Source organism: Malaclemys terrapin, chromosome 10 (genome assembly GCF_027887155.1).
Source record: "Malaclemys terrapin pileata isolate rMalTer1 chromosome 10, rMalTer1.hap1, whole genome shotgun sequence".
Taxonomy (NCBI): domain Eukaryota; kingdom Metazoa; phylum Chordata; order Testudines; family Emydidae; genus Malaclemys; species Malaclemys terrapin.
The window spans coordinates 6,904,324-6,923,829 of record NC_071514.1 but is presented as its reverse complement, the minus strand read 5'-3'; positions in this window follow the sequence as shown (position 1 = coordinate 6,923,829).

Here is a 19,506-nt window from a genome sequence, read left to right as displayed (position 1 = left end):
TTGGTCTTGTCTTCCCAGCCAGCCTGCTACTGACATCACCTCCTCTGTGAATTTCTACTCATCTGTCCAGTATTAAAAGCAACTCACATGACTCAGTACATGCAGGTGCCAGCCCTAATGTTTCACTGTCATTTCTGTGACTGTTTTGAATCCCTGGAAAGTGAGCTTGTGCAGAGTGCTTGTTTTGTACTTTTGATCTATGTACGGTGGAAATAAATGGTTAGTGGATTGGTTCTGGAAAAACCTTTAGCTGTGTCCATGCCAGGGACCAGGACTCTCGAAGTTATGTTCACCTTGGAATTGACATGATTACAAATAAAAGATGCCAACGTGGGTATTTTAGTAGCTTGAGGACATATGGTTTTCTGCCTGATCGGTGCAGAGTAACAATGCAACTCATCCCCGTTTAATCTTAATACAATGGAAGCCATATTGTGCCCTCACATTTGGGCCCAGTGATGCAGGAGGTTCTAGGGCTTAAACTCCTCTTCTGGCCAAATCCGGCATCCCCTCCAGAAGCAAAACTCTCCCTGAGGTGGGAGTTTGGCCTGTGCAAAGACTGAAGGATCAGCCCCTGGTTGTTTAGTTGTTGTCCGTATTAAAGGATACGGTCATCGAGAAAAGAGAGACACAACCCCCCATTGAAAAGCTGTGTCAAAAACCCAGCCCAAACTCTTCCTTCTGCAGCCCTGGGCAGCCACAAGGTGGGGACCGCCACCTGGGCCTTCCAGAGTGCTCCGCCATTTACGCTTGCAGCTTAGCTGGTTTAAGACGAAGGGTGCCGTGGCTGTTGATTAGCTGTGTCGAAGGCAGCATCCTCCAGCAGATTCAAAGTGGACCAAGACAGGAAGAGCGGCTCCCTTAGTCACTCTGGGAAATGAATAGCTTCACCTCCCATAGCCCCATATTTTGCTGCCTTGGCATGAGTTTTTTAACTGTGACCCCTGAAAATGGAGGTTGATGATGCATAGGCTAATGGGCTTCAGACTAGGGCTGTCGATTAATCGCCGTTAACTCACACGATTAACTCAAAAAATTAATTGCGATTAAAAAAATTAATCGCGAGTAATTGCAGTTTTAATCGCACTGTTAAACAACAGAATACCAATTGACACTTATTAAATATTTTGGATGTTTTTCTACATTTTCATATATATGGTATTCTGTGTTGTAATTGAACTCAAAGTGTATATTATTTTTGATTACAAATATTTGCACTGTAAAAATGATAAAAGAAATAGTATTTTTCAATTCACTTCATACAAGTACTGTAGTGCAATCTCTTTGTCGTGAAAGTATAACTTACAAATGTAGATTTTTTTTTTGTTACATAACTGCACTCAAAACCAAAACTATGTAAAACTTCAGACCCTACAAGTCCACTCAGTCCTACTTCTTGTTCAGCCAATCGGTAAGATAAACAAGTTTGTTTACATTTACAGGAGGTAATGCTGCCGTCATCTTATTTACAATGTCACCTGAAAGTGAGAACAGGCATTTGCCTGGCACGTTTGTAGCTGGCATTCATAGAATCATAGAAGATTAGGGTTGGAAGAGACCTCAGGAGGTCATCTAGTCCTACCCCTTGCTCACAGCAGGACCAACCTCAACTAAATCATCCCAACCAGATCTTTGTCAAACCGGCCCTTAAAAACCTCTAAAGATGGAGATTCCACCAACTCCCTAGGTAACCCACTCCAGTGCTTCACCACCCTCTTAGTGAAAGTGGGCTGTAGTCCACGAAAGCTTATGCTCTAATAAATTTGTTAGTCTCTAAGGTGCCACAAGTGCTCCTGTTCTTCTTAGTGAAATAGTTTTTCCTAATATCCATCCTAGACCTCCCCCACTGCAACTTGAGACCATTGCTCCTTGCTCTGTCATCTGCCACCACTGAGAACAGCATATCTACCATGTCCACCGTATCTACCATGCCTCCCAGTTTAGTGTCATCTGCAAACTTGCTGAGGGTGCAATCCACGCCATCCTCCAGATCATTAATGAAGATATTGAACAAAACCAGCCCCAGGACTGACTCTTGGGGCACTCCGCTTGAAACCGGCTGCCAACTAGAAATGGAGCCATTGATCACTACCTGTTGAGCCCGACAATCTAGCCAGCTTTCTATCCACCTTATAGTCCATTCATCCAGCCCACACTTCTTTAACTTGCTGGCAAGAATACTGTGGGAGACTGTATCAAAAGCTTTGCTAAAGTCAAGGTATATCCTGTCCACCGCTTTCCCCATATCAACGGAACCAGTTGTCTTATAAAAGGCAATCAGGTTGGTCAGGCTCCAGGGCCTCTCTCCAGCCTCACATTTCCTGTGCTCATGTCAATTACAAGTAAAACTCTCGCACCGTTGTGGGCACTGTTGCAGCCCCTCGGTGCCATCTGCCAGGCTGGGCTTTCAATAGGGAAAGATGCTGGCAGCTGATCGTGAGCACTTCCCACCACAGCTTGCTGGTTTGTACATCTGACCAAATGTTCAGCATAAATCCCACCATTAGGTTTGGAATGAGAAACAAATGAGTTTTGCAGGGTTTTGTTTCACTCGCCTCATAATACTTCAAACCTTGTAGGGTAAAGACCCAGCAACTGGACACAGCTAATAGGACTGAGCTCCGCTGTAGTGCTTTTCATTCACAGATCTCAAAGAGCTTTGCAAAGGAAGATACATTTCATTAGCCCTATTTTAAAGGGGAGGAAACTGAAAGCCACTTTGCACAAGGTCCTACAGCAGAGCTGGGGATAGAGCCCAGGACTTCTAGCCCAGCGTCCTAACGTGTGGCCCACGCACCTGGATTTTACTTTGTATGCTCCACAGGATGAGTCTCTTTTCATGTTCCTAGAATCCCTAGCGGCTCCCCGCTTCCCATTGCTAGCACCTTTGAATACCAGAGGCGAAGAGGAAACACACTCCTAGCACATTGCAATAGTGCTTCTGCTAGAAATCTGTCACAGATTCAAGCTCCCACTCCTTGCTATTACTAATGCACTGGTACTTCTGCAGCACCTTCTGTCCATGGCTTTCAACATGCTTTATAAATGTTACCGTTACAGGGCAAATCCTGGACCCCAGCTTCAGTGGTATGGTTGTTGTTTGGGAACCACCAGGAGAAGGAACCCTAAGACCAGCAGGGAGTTAATGCAGGATGTGTCAATCAGCTGCTATTGGGATCCAGAGGAAGACAGGCTCGCTGATCTGTTCAGGGCTCAGGCAGAATAAGCCTTCATTCAGTAGTGTCTGAGGGTGGGTGGGCGCAGAGCCGCATTGAGGCATATTTGCGCCCCCTAGAGGTGACGCCTGGGGAACATACAGAGTCATGTGCACACACACACACACACACACACCCCCCAACCAGATTGCTGCCTTCCATTTAGCACAGAGGTTGGGCACACGCCACAATTTGAAAATCGCTGTGCTAAATGGAAGGCAGAAATTTTGGGGGGGGGAGGGGGGCATGACTGCCCCCACATGCCCCATTTTTCTGCCCCCACAGCTTTGCGCCTTGGGCAGCTGCCCTGCTCTCCCTGCCCTGCTTACGGCCCTGGGGATGTGTGTAGGGGAAGCAGGAGGTGTGGCCAGATCAGAAGTCACTAGTTGATAGTGACAGAGCAGGAGCTGGGACAGGAATGTAACTGGCCTCAGGGCAATTGCAATGACCTCTCATGCTGACGTCTCTTTTATTGCCAAGCAACCTCTGGTCTGTGCTAAGAATGCAGATTTCCAAATTTAAAAGAAAGGGCCCGATCCTGCACTCTTTAGTCAGGCAAAATTCCCAGGAGTCAGTGGGAATTAGACCTGAGTCTGGTGCAAAAGATGCCCGATGGGACTCTCATATCCCAAGCAAATGAAAGGTACTGAGCATTGCTGCTTGGACATCATGGGAGCACTGGCCAGATGACTCCATCTCACTCAGTCATCCGCATGTAGGTCTGACGTCCTTACTCCACTTGTACTTACCCCTTACTTGAGTTCTCATTGGCTTTAGCTCCAGCTGGAGTTCGCCCGAGGGAAGGACCTTGGGCTCTGGCCCCTCTGGTGTATTCCTCAGCGGGATTCCTTTTTCTCTACGCGTGAAATCAGCCCCAGCTCTGCACGTCTCCTAGCCAGAGGCTTCCAAAAGGGGAAAGATTCTCACTCCCTCTGATCCACTTCTACTGCCGTGCTGCTGGAAAGTCCCACCAGTCGGCGTTTGGGGGGGGGGGGGCAGTGGGGACAGCTTGGGAAAGATTTACAGCGCATGTCTGTGGAGACACAGAGGGTGACAGGCAGCGTCTGCGTTTGACTTCCCCCTGTGCCAGCAAGTTAAACAATAACACTCTGCACTGGTACTTGTGTCCATACATCCCCCTGCCTCACACCCACATTTGCTAGATGGGTAAACTGAGGTACGGATCATTTGCTGGTGGTACTATGGCGGGTGAGAACTAAGTCTAGGCACCTTTTTAAAGCCCAGCTTAAACCTGTTTTGAGGATCCAAGAAAGTGAGAAGAGGGTCAGATGGGGGGAGCAGAGGAAGAGAAAAAAGGGGAGAGAGAAAAATTATTTTTTTCAAAAAGGAAGAGAAAACAGTTAAAAGGTAAGAGCTCAGAGGCAGGAGCAGAGAGAGGACAGAAAATGGAGAGATGGGAGGAGAACCAGTGAGATCACACACAGTCCTTCCAGGATGGGAAATGCTGTTATGTTAATGTGTTGAGAGAGGAAGGGCTCTTAGTGATTGTTCTAACAATGCTGGCGCCATCTGTCGGCATAAAGGAGGAACTGAATCAACTGCTTGGCAATTTGCATATGCTGGCTGGTCCAGTGGCTGCTGTGTTTTGGTGAACATGGGTTTGTTCAACATTGAAAATGTTCACAAGGGATTTATTTGTATTTGGTCTGATCTAGGCAACATATCTGGAGAGGTTGTTTTGTTGCCGAGCATAGTCACCCTTACTGAAAGGCCTGTAGGGTATGGAGCCCTTTGTACAAAAGTGCTAGGGCTGTAACTGGAGCTCAGTTCTAGAGAAGATGAGTCTAGCTGGATCTGTTCTAGTAGCAGTTAAAGTGCTGTTTGGAGTAGAGACTGGGCCAAAACTAGGATTATATTGGATGGAAGGAGTCAGACCAGATCAGTAATTGTAAGTAGTGTTATCTAGGAAATTGTTTCTCTATGCTATGAGAGTTTAACATCTTGATGAATTTTTCTACTCTAAATTGAGATGAGAGTTTGAAATCTTGATCTCTTTCATTGACGAAAATAAATATATGCTTTGGGCCAAGAAAAATGTTTTATTGTGATTTCAACCTTTTCTTTATTACATGCACTGGCTTAAATTTTGAAACAAAATTGTTTGGAACCAGCATTTTTCTTTCTTTTTTTTTTTTTAAAACAAATCTTCAAAATATTTTTTTCCTTCAAAATTTCTTCAAGTCAAAAAAATCTGTCAAAAATCAACCCTTTCCCAGGAGAAGTCTTGCTTCCAGTGACTCAGCATTCTCTGATGGGGGAGGGAAATGTTTTGTTAAAAAAATCCCTGACTAGCTCTGTGAGTTTGTGGGGAAGCTAGAAACCTCCCTGCAGACCAGCCCCCCAGTAATTAGATGCACATACTGTGTCTTAGCCTGGGGGGCTCCCAATCTGTTCTGGTTCCCCCCACAAATGGACAGCTGCATGTGTTGTAAGGGGCTTGCCTAACTGCCTAGTACTAGCTAGTGCCTTCATGGGCAAGGCCATTGTTCTCCCTAGCACAGAATTCCCCTTTACAGCTGTGTTTCTGTGTTAGGAAAGAGGGAGGTGGCAGTCAAATTTAAGCCGTAGGCATGGGAGAGGGCACCTCCAGGTTAATTATTTCTGGGCAAAGGTGCATTTCAGGCTGATTGTAGGCTGGGGGTAAGAGACATACGAAGTAACTTGTTTCCCCATATTGAGCCCAGAGTTATTAAAGTCCCTCCACGCTAGATGTGCGGCCTAATAAGAATTTTGATCAAAGCTCTGAGAGCGCTGCCTGGTTTGTAGGGATTCATCTGAGACCTTTACACTGCTCCCAAACGCCAATGAGAGACCTCATTAATGTTTCACTTTCCGCAGCTTGTTCTTTTAAAGGTTAATTAAGCACTGCTAACGGGGAGTGGAGCTAACGACTCACACGCTGGGTTGACTTGACCTATGCAAACAGGAACGGCTTCAAGGTGGCAGGAGCTATTTGTGCTCCGGAGTGATGTTGTTCATCAGACTCTCATGTAGTCTTGCCATTTAAATCACTGTGGGCACATAATAGCCTTTAAGGCTGGTTTTCTGACCAGCCCCAATTGGGCCGGGGCAGCCTTTATCTCCTGCAGCTATTCCCCATCTGTTCCCTGACTAGCCCGGCATTGTGTACGCATCCGGGGCTATTCCTCCCATTCCCTACCCAGACAAACCTGCAAGGGGGCTCTGAAAACTCCTGTGAGGCTCAGTGGCGTTTTCCCCTCCAGTGAGCCATCCCCTGATATCCACTCCTAGCTTCTGGCAATCAGAGGCTAGGAACACCCAGAGCATGGAGTTGCAGCCCTGACTATCTTGGCTAATAGCCATGGATGGACCTATCCACCATGAACTTATCTAGTTCTTTTATGAACCCCGTTATAGTTTTGGCCATCACAACATCCTCTGGCAAAGAGTTCCACAGGTTGACTGTGGGTTCTGTGAAGAAATACTTCCTTTTGTTTGTTTGAAACCTGCTGCCTATAATTTCATTTGGTGACTCCTAGCTCTTGTGTTAGGAGAAGGAGTAAATAACACTGCCTTATTCACTTTCTCCACACCCATCGTGATTTTACAGACTTCTATCAAATCCTCCTTAGTCATCTCTTTTCCAAGCTGAAAAGCCCCACATGCAATATGCAGCACACAAATGGCCAGACAGGGAGAGAAGTATCTGTTACCTCCTGCCTGAAAGGAACTTCTCCAAGGTATGCCAACTCCTGGGGATCAGCCTTAACTCCAAAGACCTTAAGAGCATCACTTTCAGTATTGATACAGAACTCCTTAAATATGTTCTTTACATACATTTCATAATGATCATGATGACCGATGGGCAACTGACTTTCGGTAGAGATCTCTGCTACCCAAGCCAAGGAATCTCTGTAAAACCCTAGGCACCACCTCTGCCAGTTGACCCCAAGGGCTCCGTGGGGGTCACACCTGCCCAAAGCCCTCTGTCTTGTTTTCTAAAAGGCTGATGTTTAGAGTGCGTTGTCTGTAAAAACTCTTAAGCAAACCATACCCCAATAGGGAAGCTTATTCTCCTTCACAGCCCATTGATGAAATTGGCAGACATCTACTTACACACAGGACATGTGAAATCTGCTGTGGAATGAATATGTAGTAGTGTCCTAAAGAAAGGGAAAGGCTTATGAACGGATGGCTTGATCTAGAAGCATGAGCTTTATTGTGGGAGCAACAAAGGTTGGGACTTGAGAGCCTACCAGCTCTCTGTCTCGGCTGGTTCTTACACAGAACATATTTTAACATAGCATCCAATAACCCTAAGAGTTGCAAGCTCTTGTGGGAGGCAGGCTAGGAAAGCAAGGCAAGACAATTCAGGAGGTTGGCGCCTTCGGAATAGAATGTGGAGCCTTTCACATGGACATCCTTGGTCCAAATGTAAGGCAGGTTGGAAGCCAGTGACGGAAAGTTGTTGCTCTTTGGTAGAAATTAAACCAGTTGTCTCTAGGAAACCGCTTCCACATTCCCATTTTGAGTCCCTGTCCTTTTCTGTCCCCATAGCACAATTAATCAGGCTACATTTGGCCTGGCTTTGCAGTTCAGGGACCTTCCCTGGTTGAGCCGGTCTATAAAGTGAGACAGATTCCTGGCACGTGTTTAGAAACAGCTGCATGTGGCGTTTCATGGAGCTGATGGATCAGGCTGATGAATGTACAGGAATGTTTGTTTGTAACCTTTTATTAGGAAGCAAGATAGAGGGACAGAGAACATGTGTTCTTACAGAGTCCTCAAACCAGCTGAGGTGGAACTTCTATTTTCTTTCAGGCTTTGATTTTCATTTAATCAAAGAAAGGCATATATCAGATTTTGGAAGCTTACTGTTCTGCTCAGCATTTTGCCTCCTGGAATTGTTTATTATACATTAAGATGTTGACAGATTAATATGTGTCTTCTCTACCTCCTGCCTTATTGTTCTTGCACGGAGTTCTTGGCGTCAGTCCCTTCTTATTGAGAGAGAGCTTGGCTTCATATTTTCACTTGAAGCACAACTTTAGTTTTATTGCACAGCTAATATTACAAGCTTCCCGTTTTGTCTTGACAAGTCATTCCCAGAAGATAGCATGGGCAGTAAATCTCTTGCGTCTTCCATTCATGTAGAAGTTAGTGAGTAAGACGAGCAGTAGCAGGCGTGAGTTATTATACAACACGACAAATACATTGCGATGCATTCATTGACACTGGTGTCTTCCCATTGACTTCAGGGGGCGTGGGATCTGACAAAATGTCCATGGATGTCAGTTAAAAGATCACTGTTCACTGACTGGCTGCAGAATTAAGTCCTTCGTTAATATAATTCTCCGTGCCACGCCTGTCAAAATGAAAGAGAAATGTCACTAATAGCTACCGAACTTCCTTGTTTGGGTGAAAATGTTTCCATAATTACAATAAAATGTTTGTTTTTTAAAAGAACAGAAACTCCCCCACCCTCGGGTTAGAGGTTAACCGTATTAAGGAATCGTTTATTAGTCTAAATAGCCACCGGGGTTAAAACACTGCTCCTCCATGTGCTTCTACCTTGTTTTATTTTGTTTTGTCCACACAGACAGGGAGAACATGTGTTTTAGGGCTGCAAGCCTGTTTCAAAGCCATGGGTCATTGTGGATACCTTTGCAGTGTGAGCCCGGCTAATCCAAGCGTATTTTATTATTATCCTTCGGCATTACCCGAGGGGAGTTTTTTGAAAAACCATTAGCCTTCGCAACATACAAGATCTTTAAAAAGGGGAGAGATACTGTCCCCGTGACTGGGAGTATAAGATACAAGCACACACTGGAAGGCTGCCTGGCTCCTCTCTCAAGCCAAGGTTAAGCAGCCAGTTGGTAGGGGGCAAGGAGGGTGCAGGGGGAGGTATAAGAAACACTAAAAGCCAAAGAAAAGCCTGGCCTTGGCAAGAAAACAACCTCACTCCTTACCCCTCCTATGGGATACACAAGAGGTGGTACCAAGCCCCAAGACTCATGACCCTACATTGTAAGGGGTGGGCCCAGGGGCGTGCAGTGTAGGTATAATTATGCCTGTTAAGGAGGGGGGGAACGGGGACACGGGTAAAGGCTCTGCAGCGTCAGAGCTATGCATATGCTTGCTTGAAACTAACCCCAATAAACATTGCATTGCCTGAACTTCAGACTTCTGGTCTTCTGCTTTCTGTCTGTGAGACAAGAACCAGGGGAGGGGTGAAGGGAAAGCCCCCTAACGTGTAGGTTTGGGTCGGCAGGAGTCTGGTTAAACCCTCAGCAAAATTCCTGCATTTTAGGTGCGCAGATGGACTCGTTCCCCTTTGAGTTTCAAATTCTCACAGTCTGCTGGAGGTCACTGTTCATGATGTCTTGCACTCCTAACCGAGGCGTCAGCTGCTCACTCACACCCTTCGGAACCCCTTCAAGTGCTCCAGTTATTGCTGGGCTCGTCTTGGTTCTGGTTTTCCAGAATTGTTGCACTGCATGGCAGAGTCCTTCATACTTCACTCTGTTCTCTGTCGTTGTTGTTGCAGTAGCCCCGAAAGGCCACAATCAGGTGGGGCCCCTTGTGCTAGGTGCTGTACAAATACCTATGAAATGACAGTCCCTGCCTCAAAGAGCTTACACTCGATGACGGACAAGAGGACGAGACAAACAAGCAGGCCAGGGTGGGGTAGGAAGTACACCATTCTTAGCTGGTCAGTATAGCAATCACAGTTCCACCCATCAATGGAAGCCGGACTAAGGCTAAATACTCTCTCCTGATTGGAGTCCTGGTGGGCAGGGGAAAGATGAATGGATCTCCTCTCCCACCCACTCCCACGTGTCCTGCAGTAGAAATGGGCTTAAACCACAACATATGGGTCTGGATTTCAAACTCCCCCCAAACTCAGGGATGGTTAGAACTGGGGCTTCAGAGCAGCCTGTCCCAGAGCTAGGGGCCAGGTGCAAACATAGATTTGGATCCAGGCCCAGATGTATAGAATTCCCCCTGAAGTTTGGAGTAATCAAGTTCGAGGTTCAGGGTTGGGCTCATTTCCAGCTGGCCGCCTGTTTGGCCCATTGGTGGGCAATGACTGGCTTTGGGGAGCTCCCATGAGGTTTTTCTGAAGGCTTCCAAGCGGCAGAATACCAAGGAATGAAGGAAAGGAAAGTTTCCTCGTGTACAGTTAAAAATGCAGGAAGATGTGCCTGGCAGTGTAGTTGGTGCTGTTGTTAAACATACGTGGCCTTGGAAAGTGCAGGGAGATGTATGCTTTTTGGGCAATGGAGTTTCTTTGGGTACAGTGCCTGGCGCAATGGGGTTCTGGTGCATGATTAGATTAGGGGCTCTGCGGTGCTATCACAACACACAGAGTAATAAAGTAACACAATTTAATCCTCTGGTTTAATCATTCTGTTTCACTGATTTTTTTTTTTTTTAAATCCATTTCCCCCTGAAAAATGCTGATTGTAAACCGACTCTTTGATGCATTTCCTGGGTCTTTGTAACACAACGAAAAGACAACCAGGAGACCGTTGCTTGTATTTGGAAACGAGCGAGACAGCTTTTGCAGTGTGATCGTCGGGAAAGAGTGGAGGTTGGGCGCAGCTGCTACTTTATTAAAGGGCTTGCGGGGGAGGATTGCAGTATGTCTATGAAAACATGTCCGTGCAGTTACGGTCTGCTGAGATAGTCCACAGAGCGAGAAGACAAATCAGAACGTGCCCATCCCAACCCCAAAAGGAATTCGGACAGGATTGGGTTAAACAAAGGCCATATCTTCTGATGGCGCTGTTTGGATGTAGGAGAACAAGATTTAAATTCTCCACAGAGTGCACGTTTCATGATCTGGCGCTTGGTGACCATAGCGGAGAGATGAGGTAGAAAACAGCAAAGAGGAGCCCAGCTGTTAAAATTAAGAAACATGTCCAAGAAATACAAGCTTCAGGAAACCTCTGTACTAATCTCCAGTCCTGTCTTTTCACATCTTTACACCAGGGCCAGCCCTGGGGAAACCTGGGAGGGGCTACAGAGATTTGGAAAATGCTGAAGTATTCTATTAGTGATCCTTGCAGTGCTGGGGGGTGGGGAGGGAGGGCTAACCCTCCGGCAGCCCAGCAGAGGGGAAGGATGGCCTGGGGATTGGGGCACTAGCCTGGGGGTACCTTGGTTAAATTACCAGCTCCACCGCATGCTTCCAATGTGACCTTGGGCATGTCACTTAGTCTCTCTGTGCCTCAGTTCCCCATCTGTAAAACTGGGGATAATAGCACTGCCCTGCCCCACAGGTGATGTGAGGAGAAATATGGATTGTGAGGCACTCAGAGGCTGTGTAATAGGGGCAGATAAACACCTAAGATAGACCTCAGAGCTGGCTTTGCAGACTTGCAAAGCCTAGAGCTGTGGCCTCATCTTTTTGGGGGTTGCCAAGGAATAGAAAGGCCACACTGGCTATGCCAGTCCTTTCTCCATATACACTAGTCTAAGGAGATGCCCTGCATACGTATCTGAGCATTTCCAGGGCCTGTTTCAGAGTCTTGTAGTTGTTTAGGGTCTCTCTGAGATTGGGGTGCTCTTGGGAAGAGGTTTCATTTCTGTTTAGATGAATCTCTGGTCTTTTTTCTCTTCACCTCTCTCCCATTGTCTCCCGACCTGCGTTGGTGCCTCCCTCCAGAACAATAGGCAGATTGAAACAGGGGGACACTCTGCAGCCAGCCTCTGTTAGACCTCTGGATCCCAAGGCTGAGTCCCCATCTAAACTCATGGGCCCCTTACCCACTCCGCTGACGCTTTACTGAGCTGCTCTTACTACATTTACCTGCTCGTTACCTCAGAGCGATAGTAGCACCCCCAGGACTGGGATGTCTGTGCCCAGCACAGCATTGCAACAGCCTAAAAACACTCCCTGGCAAGAAACCCAGAGTGCCCCTTCCCTGCTCACCAGTGTGAAACTGCCTGACCGGCGCATGCAGCCACTCCTAGAATATTAGAGTTGGAACGGACCTCAGGAGGTCATCTAGTCCAACCCGCTGCTCAAAACAGGACCAATCCCCTGACAGATTTTTACTGCAGTTCCCTAAATGGCCCCCTCAAGGATTGAGCTCACAACCCTGGGTTTAGGAGGCCAATGCTCAAACCACTTCTCCACAGCATCTTGGGTTAGCTATAGAAGGCTATTTTGGGCAAAGCCATCTGCTGGCTATGCAGGCGGTGCTGTGTAGCACGAAGTAGTTTGGCTCCCTCTGGCCTGATCCCCGCACGCTGGCTGCTCCCGTCTTACGGGCCACGGAGGGACCTGAGGCTGCCCAGCCTCTTCCAGGGTCAGGCCTGTGAAGAGACAGCGTCAGCCTTCCTCACTCCCTGCTGCTTACGGCATGAGGGAGGGGCCCTTCTGTGGGGTTGGCATGCATTGTGCGGAACGGGGAGAGAAGGGCAGTGTTGCCTAGTGGCTACAGCATTAGAGTGGGACGCAGCAGACCTGGGTTCTGTTCCCAGCTTGGCCTGCTGGGTGACCTTGGGCAAGTCACTTCACTCCCAGTGCCTCCGTTTCCCTGTTTGTAAAATGGGGTTAGTGAGACTGACCTCCTCGTCAGTCGATCTCAAAGCACTTGACAAGTGTTATCTAAGAGCTAGGCATTCGGGTTTACAGCTTTACTTTTCCTCCCCCGACCCCACCCGCTTCATGAGGAACCTACATGAGCCTCTGAACTTCACCTCTAGAGTCAGGAGGTGCCTCCTTCATGCTTGTGAGACCAGGATACAATCAGCCAGGTCTGTGGTACCAGCCTCTTGGCCTTGATTCAGGAACACAATTAAACACGTGCTTAAATCCCATGGAATTCAGTGGGACTGAACCACATGCCTAAAGTTAAACCATGTGCTTAAATGCTTTGCTGGAAGGGGCCTCAAGGAGCACTTCCCCCAGACTGCTTCAACTCTGCTTCCAGAAAGTGCTCTCCTCATCTCTGCCATGTCCAGCTCTGAACTTCTCCAGTGTCCAGAGCTACTGGGACGTAGGGGGTTTAGACTCCTCTCTAGGCTCTCCAGTAGCTCTGCTCTTCAGTAAGCATAAATGCTGCTGGTGGCATCTTTTCCTTCCAGCGCTTGGTTCTTTGTCTGCTCGTCTGTAGGCATGTTTATTTTTTCTGCATTTTCTTCTCTGTGCTTGAGTCTGACATTTGCAAGTTTCAGGAAGCTCGGGGCGTAGGCAGGGAACCTGCAGAGCCAGCTTTCACGATGAAATGAAAATGTCACCAAAAGAGCACGTTGCCAAATATACCACCCTGCCTGCCTAGTGCTAAGCCAGCAAGGAAACGGAGACAGAACTGAGAGCAGGGTGTCAGAACTGGCAAGAGGATAGCTTTGCAATGGGTCACTGTCAGCTGGGTTGCTCATGGTAGGAGTCCGGCCAGCGCAGATAATGGGTCTTGTCAGTTGCTCTGGAAAACAGAGATGGGATGAAGCTCTGAACTTCAAATCCAGACCCCTGTGAATTCTGGGCTGGTGTTTGGCTTCTTGTACTTGGGTCTGAAACTGCCCCTGCATTTCTGGTTCTGGGCCACCGCCTGAACTGATGTGGATAGTGTGTTTGAGAACAGCTTTTAGCACCATTCAGTGTGAACCCATGCCCTGACCCTGCTTCATCTTCTAACCTGTGCCCTAACCTAAACCAGCTCCAGACCAGGACACCGCCGCCTCCTGCTATCTGTAGTGAAATCCCAATCCTAATGTGCAGCTATTGAATGAAAATCTGATTAGTAGCTGTAGTAAGATACCATCTTAGATCCATCAATGGCACTATAACTCAGGGCTAATTCACTGTAATAAGTTGCTGTCCAATTCCAGCTGGTATCTGCAGTGTTAGCTGGATTAGTCCTATGGAGTCATACAAGACTATTCTCTCAGCACAAGCACCATTGACACAAATGTGGTATTTAAGCTTCAGCGTGGTGTTCATTGCATTCTTTTATTTTACTGTGATCAGAGAAAAAAGAACAGGAGTACTTGTGGCACCTTAGAGACTAACAAATTTATTAGAGCATAAGCTTTCGTGGACTACAGCCCACTTCTTTGGATGCATACTCCTGTTCTTTTTGCGGATGCAGACTAACACGGCTGCTACTCTGAAACCTGTGATCAGAGAGACATCTCAATGTTTGTTCCCAAGTCCTTTATAAAAGGCTATACAGGAAAGCTGCAAACCATACGTTCTTTCATTCCAGGGCTGTTGGGATTTCCTTCTCAATTATTTTCACCCTTTTACAAAAGCAGCAAATCCTGGGATATATAATATTTCCCTTTAGGAACAGAGAATTTTGCCACATCCCCCAAATGTTACAAACAAGGAGGAAGAGGTCACAATATTCCATGCCACTTACATGGCATGATTTCTTCATAGAACATAGAAACTCCCATTTTCCTAGGAAGATAAGCATCTCATTAAATCATTGCTTCTAGATCCTACCTACCCATTAATTATCTGCTAAGTAGCAAGAAAATCTAGTGGCAATTATATTTAACAAGCCTGGGATCAAATTCCCCTGTTGGATATACCACATCCTGTGTGAACCCGGCTCATTAAGTACAAACAATTAAAATAGGACAAAATAACTTTTCTGGTGACAGTATTTCATCTAATCCTTTTGAGTGGTGATAGAGCTACACAGTTAACTGAAAAGATGAAAATTCAAAATTCCCTGAAACGTTTTCACTCATTTGATAAAATACAGCCTCATGGAACAATGTAATATTGATGATGATCCATAGAACCAAACCCAATTTTCTGGGGATATCCATCGACTCCTTTTAATACAAGTCTAGTGCTCTCCTTAGAATTAAATTCATTTTAATACAACAAATATGATTACATCTAACTTAGATTGCCATACACTCATTAAAAAAAATCCTATTACTCTTTTTTTAGTTCACCTTAGCATTTGCGTCAGTCAGCTGGAAAGAGGCCGAAAGGAAATGGTTTTAGTTTATTTTGTTTTCCCCTGGCAATCTTTCTGTGAGTCACCACCATTATTTTAAGACTGGTATTTAAAAGCGACGTGTTTTTAAAAATACTCCATGCCAGATCTCTATTTTGTGATTTTATTTTTAAGGTGTTTCTTGACCCATCTCGTTCAATTCTCCATAAACTATCTGGTAGATCAGAGCAAAAAACTTGTCAGCTTTGCCCGAGCTTGATAAAGCTAAAGATTTTGTTTGGGGATCTTTGTCTTAAACAGACCTTCAAACGAGCACCTGTAATTGCTTTATTACTGTTTCCAATCACTTTGCCACCAACCTTCACACCAGGGCTTATGTGCCATTAACATGAACATTGGTAGAAAATGAGGGGTGTGTGTGTATGTGCATGCATGCGTGCGTCCCCTGTAAGCATTTGTGCTGCCATCTTGGAATCGCTCTCATTATTAACCCTACTGTCCAGGCCTTAGTCAAGAAACTCACTAAAGCACCTGCCTAACTTTAAGCACATGAAAAATCCCATCCCTATGCCGCTAAGCATTTTTAAACATGTGCTTAAGTCCCCTTACAAAAGATGCACTGGACGTGCTTGTGCTACCGCTGTCTGCAATGGGACGTAAGCACATGCTTTGATATTTTCCTGAACTAAGGCCAGATCAGGGAGCAGAACAATGCCACGTGACTCCGGGCCCCATCTCGCAGATCTGACTAAGAATAGTTTGCAAACCACCAGTGGGCTGAAACGTTTTCTTCGCAGTGCTAACTGACCAATTCTTAACGGTCAAATGGATGGAGATGGAGACTCTTGACAAGCAGCGAGGGGGGCAGAGGCAGTGGGTGAATTCCCCTGGCTGGGACAGGAGGAACTCATAAACATCAAGGCAAGGTTTGCAGACATTGGGGAGAATCTGGGGTTCCAGGTGCTTGGAGTTTGCAGAAGGTGGAGATGGTGGTTAGGGGGCAGACTCGGAATCCCAGACACACAAGAGGAGACATTTGAGGCTGTAAGAAGCAGAGCTGGTGGTTAGCGGAAGGGGCAGCTGGGTTTGCAGAGTAGCATTGCTAGAAGCCAGAGAGCAGAGGTGTTACCGAGCAAATGCCAACTCACCTGGCGAGGGTGACCAGACAGCAAGTGTGAAAAATCGGGACAGAGGGTGGGGGGGTAATAGGAACCTATACAAGAAAAAGACCCAAAAATCAGGACATCTGGTCACCCTACACCTTGCTGACACAACACCTCCACTGCCTCCCCATAGCGCCAGGCCTCCTGCTCCAGGGGTGAGCAGGTTACTTCCTAGCGTTTGAGGGATTCAGTCCTGTGAAATCTGGTGTTTCCCCAGATGCTGGAATCCAGAGATTGCATGAGACTCTCAGCTCTCATTTCAAATGAAAGTAAGTTTCTAACTCTCCGCGTTGTGACCAGGGCCAGCTTTAGGCTAATTCCACCAATTCCCCCGAATCGGGCCCCGCGCCCAGTGGCAGGGCCGCCCAGAGTGGGGGACAAGTGGCAGAGAATCCCTTCCCTGGCTAGAGGCGCCTTTTTAATTTTTACTCACCCAGCAGTGCTCTGGGTCTTCGGCGGCACTTTGGCAGCGGGTCCTTCACTCGCTCAGGGTCTTTGGTGGCACTTTGGCGGGGGGGTCCTTCAGTGCTGCCGAAGACCTGGAGCGAGTGAAGGACCCGCCGCCAAAGACTAGGAGTGCGGCCCGGTGAGTACAAGCCCCACGTGGTTTTTTTTACTACTTTTTTTTTTTTTTTTTTTTTTTCTCCAGTCAGCCCTGTCGGGGCCCCGTCGAAACTGTTCGAATCGGGCCCCGCGCTTCCTAAAGCCGGCCCTGGTTGTGACAAACCGGCTGCTCTCACTTCACATTTCAAGCTAAAGGCTCAGGAAGCAAATAGAAAAAACTCCACGTTTATTGTGTTTAAGCCAATCTCATGATTTTGGAGGGGCCTGAGTCATGATTTTGGAACGCTTGTGGTGGGCAATACTCAGAATTGGATCTTTAAAGAGTAACTTACCCAGACAGCCTGTTGTTAAATGGAGGTTTCTATTTGTTTGTTTGTTTGTTTTTTGGTGACTTGCTGCTATAATCTTCAACCTGACCGATATTTCCAATGCTTAATGTCTCATCTAAAGGTTATTACTCTTGCTTCTACAAAAATAAAATTCTGTGTAACGCATAATCACCGGGCATCAGCCTTTCCACTTCAGTTTCTTAACGCTGCAAAACTAAACAGCACATTTCTTCCTTGGAATTTCTGAAGCTTGTTCTTTCCAGCTCCTTTGAGGGAGGTTATGGAAATCTAGCTTCAAGAAGATGTTAAAGACGGGTGGGCTTTTAGAAAATGCTCTCTCAATATCTTAATTTGTTAAAATGGAAATTTTAACAATAAGTGACTTTTGTAGAATCTGTTTGCATTTCTCCCAGCTTGGGCAAGGGAGAGAGACCAGTCCGCTTCAGGTTTGTTTCTAGTATGTTTCACTTTCAGATGCTCATGCACTAGCCCCTTACTGCAAAACTTGGGCTGCAATTTTATTTTATTTTATTAAAATTCCACTGGACTTGAGCCAAACTGGAGCAGAGAATGACCCAGTTTCTTTGTTACAATAAAGCAAACAAAAATAAAGTTTTACTTGTATAACTTAAAAGATTGGTTTTACTTAAATATTTTCCAATGAATTAAGAAACTGCATTTGACAGATGTTCTAGATCTGAGCAATGCATTCTCACTCTTCGCCACACTGCTGGGTGGGCCATTTTGATGGCAGAGGGATCTAGACATTTTACAGCATTGGGGCCTAATCCTGAGCTGATCACTCCGTTTTACGCAGACTTTTTGTACAGGCAGAATTAGTTTGTTTCCCGTTAAGTAAAGCACTTGGTACTTTTCTAGCACTTTGCCTGGTGCTTTGAAGATGTAAACTGTTTAATAGGCTAACCTTTGGTTCACATCAAGTAATAAAAATACCTTTGGGAGTTGCTTGGCACATCGTGTTTTCTACCACAAAGTAATTCAAATGAATGTATCTTGCAATACACATCGTAACCAGTCCTCCACGCTGATTCCAAATAGTGGCAAGGTGTGGCCCTGAGTACAGAATGCATTATCGGCTGATAAATGCATTATCTGACTCCCCTTATCGTATCTGAACTCACAATCTTTAAGGTATTTACCCTCACACACACCCCGCAAGGTAGGGCAGAGCTGTTATCCCCATAGTACAGATAAGGAACTGAGGCACAGAAAGGCCAGGTGACTTGTCCAAGGTCCCACAGCAAGGCTGTAGCAGAGGAGGGCACTGAACCCTGAGCTCCTAAGTACCAGGTTAGTGCCCTGACCACTGGACCATCCTGCCTCTGGGGCCCAACAATGGCTGTATCCTGTTGGGAGACCTGCTTAAAAATTGATAGCAGAATGAGACCTGCGCTCCTTTCCCACACAAAACTTCAGCTGTTTGTAGTGGCAGCTCTGGGCTACAGGCGCCTGGCTCTTGGAGAACCAGTCGTTCTAAGCAACAAAGTCTCAAAAATGCCTGCATTTCTTCCCAGCTGCTCCTTTGTCTTAATTAATTGCCCACCCCCCCGTTTTGTGCCTGCTCCTTATCCTGGAACAACCTCCAAGTTAGTATGTGTCACACAACCTCCCTCTCCTCCTTTCAAAGGCTCTTGAAAACCCAGCTGTTCCCCCAGTCAGTCTAGCGGCAGCCACTATCATAGAGAGCAAACACCGAGTGGTTAGCGCTGTATCCCCTCCTGCCTCTTAGACCTCTGCACTCCGAGCTAGGGGTGCGGTTCCCGGCTCGGGTACAGGTCCTCGCGCTAGCTCGACGACCGCTAGAGCGAGCAGAAATAGCAATGGCATGCAGGAGCCTGGGCCGTATTGATACAGCTTAGCTGTGCTGAGTACAAACCTGCCTGAACCCGGTGGGTACGTACTCGGCCTGGCTTAGCTGTGCCTCGGCTGCTGCTACCCACGCTGCCCCAGCTACCCTGCTATTTCTACTCCAAATAGCTCAATCACGAGGCACACCTATGACACTAATACACACACACACACTGTGCACCAGAAACACACCAGTGCTTTCAGAAATGGCCTGAGATCCCCTATGAACCTAACTTCTCTAATAGAGAACCAAAGGGTAAGCTGCTTTAAAGAGAGAGATCAAGAGGCTTCTGTCCTCCATGCCACAGAACAATAAAATGTTCATTGAGAAGTCTCTGAATTTCAGCTCGGCTCTATAATTAGTGCACGTTCCTTGGGCGCAGGAAACGTTATCTGCTGTAAAGCTGGGCAGTATTAATGGACTGTGAAAGGCAATGGGGCATTCGATGGTAAT